Source organism: Lemur catta, chromosome 15 (genome assembly GCF_020740605.2).
Source record: "Lemur catta isolate mLemCat1 chromosome 15, mLemCat1.pri, whole genome shotgun sequence".
Taxonomy (NCBI): domain Eukaryota; kingdom Metazoa; phylum Chordata; class Mammalia; order Primates; family Lemuridae; genus Lemur; species Lemur catta.
In genome coordinates this window covers 31,910,844-31,915,940 of record NC_059142.1, presented here as the reverse complement: position 1 = coordinate 31,915,940, position 5,097 = coordinate 31,910,844, and the positions used below count along the sequence as shown (strand labels likewise).

General features: G+C 34.6%; 1 pseudogene; it reads left to right on the top strand.

The window, feature by feature from the left end:
* Positions 1 to 674: 674 nt before the first annotated feature.
* Positions 675 to 760, top strand: LOC123621309 (annotated as a pseudogene).
* Positions 761 to 5,097: the final 4,337 nt, after the last annotated feature.

The following is a 5,097-nucleotide window of genomic DNA, read 5'->3' as shown; positions in this document are numbered from 1 at the left end:
ATAGTAGACAAAGCTCTGGATGCACTGGGAATCAAGAGAACTAGCTTTTAATCTCGGCTATTAACTTCAGGAAAGGCAATTAAATTTTCATATCCTTTGTTTATTCAGCCATAAAAAAAAAGTCAGATGCATTGATGTTTAAAGTTGCTATCAACTCTAATATTCTAAGGGTCCCACAAGAAAGTTTGATAATTCCAATGCTCTGACATTAATCCCGGTCTCAACAGAATGATGTATCTAAGAGAAATACATATTGATTCCAGTACCATGACTGAATTATATGTCAGAAATCCCATTCTCCTACCTTTAGCTTATAACTACAAATATGGACATGTGGCAATCAAAACCATATTTATTAATATTTTTTAAAGAGAAGACAAAGAATAAGAGAGCTCAAAAGAAAAAGAAATTTTCATGTGTCATGTGGCAGAATTTAATGTTCCCAGCTACAAGTACCCCCCTCCTCTTACATGAAGGGATGACCATGTAACCCACTTCAAGCCACGGAGGCATAAGCAGAATTAGATGACTGAGGTTTCTGGGAAAAAGCTTTTAAATGTGACAGGCTCAGCCTTCATATTTCTTTGACCTTTAGCTCTTTTTCCTTCTTTTTGACTGGAAGAGAGACTCAGTGCTTAGAGGTGAAACGATCATCTTTGAAAGTAAAGTCTACAAGCTTTGCGCAGTGGCAGTATCATAGCCAATGAGGTTTATCTGAGGTGCAATTATTGCTAATTGAAAATAAAGTCTACAGATAAAAGAGAATAGAAAAGAAATATGTAAAAAAAAAAAAAACCCACAGGCCATAATCGTTTTGTGGAGCATCTATAACAGTTCAAGACAAAGTATCAAATTTCTTGTTATATAAAAAAAAATTTCCCTATTTATTTAAGCCATGATAAAATAGATTTTCTATTACACCTGTAACTTGTAGTTTTATGCAATTCTTTCTATTATGTGTTAGAAATGAAGACAGAATTCAAAGCCAGGACATTAATTTATATCTGAAAATATGGTAGCAGAGGTAGTAGGGCTTTGGTAATCTACCTAGATATAGGCCATAGAACCTACAGTTAAAGATGAGCTGTGTTTCACACAAAGTGAATGGATTATAGTAAAATCACATAATATAAAACCATAAATAAACTATAGTGCAATTAGTTAATTTAAAATTAATTAAAGCTAGATGTAACACTCAAAACCACAATGTTAAATATCCCCCAATATTTTTTTAAAAAGCATTTGTGGCTATCTACCTATGTAATAAATTATAAAATATAGACTGAATGGACACACAACCAACTCAGGATATTGGTGACTGCTAGGGAAGAAAACAGGGGAAACTTCTGGAATGGCAGCATGAGGATCTGCATGGGCCCACTGCCCAGGAAACAGCCATTACTGCTAAAAATTATTATTTTTAAATGAAGTCTCTAGAGATTTTCCTACGGACATATATCAAATAAAGAAACATTTATTCAAGAAAATTTACTAAAGCTCTGTAAGAAGAATGAGAGCCTGTAGCACTTGAGCCATGACCTATACCCTCCCCACTCCTTCCGCAGTGTAACACAATGACAGAAGCTCTAATCTAGGCAGATCTGGTCAAGAGGGAGGGTTTCCAAACAAGGGATAGGGTATCTCACTGTCAGAATTTCTCATCTCCTCCTCTCCAACTGCAAGTTTCAGAGGCTAAATTCCTAGCACATGTGGTCAAGAGATTGAGGACTCCACCACCCATCCGCCATTCACAGGACAGAGGCTTGACCCCAGAAAACGAGGTCACGAATATTGGAGCCCTGCCTGCCCTTGCCTCAACTCACTCATCTAGAAGAGGTTCCACATGGGTAAAGCCAAGCCAAGAAAAGCAAAGAACACTGCCCCTGTCCCATCTCAGCATCCTGCTTATAAAGCAGAGGTGTCATTTCGAGAGAAGCAGGCCACTGTCCCTGTGCTCAGCTCCAGAGCAGGGACTCAGAGATTTTGATCAAGAGGAGAGGCAGTACTAAAAAAAAAAACTAGAGGTCTGAATCTTTCCTCAAAAGACATGATATTATTCGAAGCTGAGTATGGGGCATTACAAGGCTAAGGGTGCTCTCAAAAACAGTGGACATTTTGGTGGTAAGCAATTAAGAGCAACAACCTAGACCAAAGGTTAGCTGAGTTGCTACAGAGAACAAAATACAAAGACTTACCTGAAAAACTATCTCTGAAAATGAATCCCAGTTTAATTGGATCATATGTGGATTAATCTATGCCCCAGTACTTTCTCACAAAAAGTAGAGCTATCAATGGACAATTAGTGGGGCCTAAGAGCTGGAAATGACATCAGCAAAGGAAAACAGTTTAACAGAGATGAGGAAAGAGACAACCAAAAAGAGTCCTGCGAAAACCACCGCCATCCAGTGTTACTGTGTGCATGTCCAAGGTACACCCTCTGTTAATTGACATCAGATGCTTTACATTGAAGAGAAAATAGATGTCACTAAAATAGTCCAATCATGTCATTAAATAAGTAAACAAGCAAACTACAAGAAAAACAAACCTAGGGCATGGAAGAATCAGTATCCAGAGTTGCTACGACATATTTCCTGAAATGACTAAATTTCAACAACAACAAAAATAAGAATTCAAAGAAAAATTATTACCTATACAAAGGAGAATAAAAAAAAATAGGCAACAGATACTGTTTGTGAGAGGATCCAGAAATTATAAAGACAAAAATTTCAAAGCAGCCATTATAAATATATCCAAGGAACTAAATAAAAATATGTTTAAAGAAGTAAAGGAAAGCATGATTGCAATGTCCTATAAAAATGGAGAATATCAGCAAAAAGTTAGAAATGAGAACAATGAACCAAACGGAAATCCTGCAGTTAAAAATCAATAACAGAAACAAAAATTTCACCAGAGGGGGTTCACAATAGATTTGAACTGGTAGAAAAATAACTGGCAAACTTTATAATAAATTGATAAATATTTTTCAGTCTGAAGAATACAGAGAGAAAAGAACAAAGGAGCATGACCACACCACAGAACACCATTTAGAGCACCAATATAAATGTAATGGGTGCAGATTCCAGAAAGTGAGGAAAGAAAGAAGCAGAAAAAATACAAAGAATCGACACATCAAAGAGGCTTACCAAAACCAAATGGGATAAATGCAAAGAGATCCAGACACATCATGGTGACAATGCTGCAAGCCAAGACAAAGAGAAAATTTTGAAAGCAACAACAGAAAAATGACTCATGATGTAGAAGAGAATGCTAAGGTATATTATAAGACTTATATCTAACCTCTCATCCAAACAATGGATGCCCAGAAAGTAGTGGGATGATATAGTAAATGTTCAAAGGAAAAAAAACAAAACAAAACACACACATACACACACACAGCTGTTAGTTAAGAATATTATATCCAGCAACATTATCTGTATAAAATGAAGATGAAATAAAAACATCACCAGACCAAAAAAAAAAAAAAACTAAGAAAACGTTTTGCAGACTCACCTTACAAAATATACTAAAGGAAATGCTTCAAGCTCAAAGCAAGTAACATCAGATTATAAGTCAAATCCTAACAATAAAAAAGAACACAAAAAAGGCAATTGTATAATTACAAAAATAAATATAAATGAATATTTCTTCTCTTTATATTCTATTCTTAACTGATTTAAAAGAAAAATGTATAAATGACTTGTCTATAATTGCATTACTGACCCTATAATATATAGAAATGCAATGTTTATTTTATTTTATCTGGAATTTATTGTGGTATATAATGTGAAGCAAAAGTCACACTACATTTTCTTATAAAAAGATAGACAAAGAGATTGCAAATATCCTTTACACAGCTTTCCTAAATGGCAGAGGAATTTCTCTGTATTATTTTTTATAGCTGCATATGAATCTATAATTATCTCAAAAGTTTAATTAAAATAATATCCGTCTGTAAATTTATATACATGTAGATCTATTTCTGGACTCTGTAATATTCCATTCATATACAAGTTGAGTATCCCTTATCCAAAATGCTTGGGACTAGAGTGTTTTGGATTTGGAACTTATTTAGATTTTGGAATGTTTGTATCTCTGGGCTCTACTTTTTTCTTAAGTGAAATTAAACTTTAAATATATTCTAAAGGTTGCTTCTGGAATGTCATTCTACTTTCATTCAACTGAATTACAACACACATTCACTGAAATGGAGAAATGTAAAATGGTCCCCCAAATTATGGGAATGGAGGTATAAAAAAAGTCCAATAGAAAGTAGGAGCCTGAGTCAAGAGGAGGAGAAGTTTGAATTATATAAGGCATTCAATAATCATAGGCACTTACAATTAATTTAGAGAATAAAAGATTTTTTCTTTTGGACACAGTGTTCTATTTTACTATACTCTGTAATAATCATTCTTTATTAGAACATCCCATCAGCATTCCCTAAAAATACTTTTTGTATAAAACACAGACCTTGACTCCACTTCTGAAGATTCTCATTTATTAGTATATTTCATTTCCTTACTATTTATTTTAAAAGTCAAATAAAAATCCTGAAATACAACATTAATAGCAGATGGCTGGTGAGGATACAGAGGAAAGGGAAGTCTTGTACTAATGGTGGTAATGTGAAGTAGTACAGCCACTGTAGAAAATAGCATGGAGGTTTTTCAAAAAATAGAACTACCATGGGATCCAGCAATCCCACTACTGAGTATTTATGCAAAGGAAAGGATATCAATATATCAAAGAGATACCTGCACCCCATGTCAATTACAGCACTATTCACAATAGCAAAGATATGAAATCAACCCAAGTGTCCATCAGTGGAGAAATGGGTAAAGAAATTATGCTACACACACACACACACGTAATACTATTCAGCCGTAAAAAGGAATGAAATCATGTTATTTGCAGCAACATGGATGGAACTGGAGGGCCTTATGTTTGGTGAAATAAACCACAAACAGAAAAACAAATATTGCATGTTCTCACTCATATGTGGGAGCTAAAAAAGCTGATCCCATGAAGGCAGAAAGTAAAATGATATTAATAGTTACCAGAGTCTGGGAAAGGGTGGGAAGAGGGGATACAGAGAGA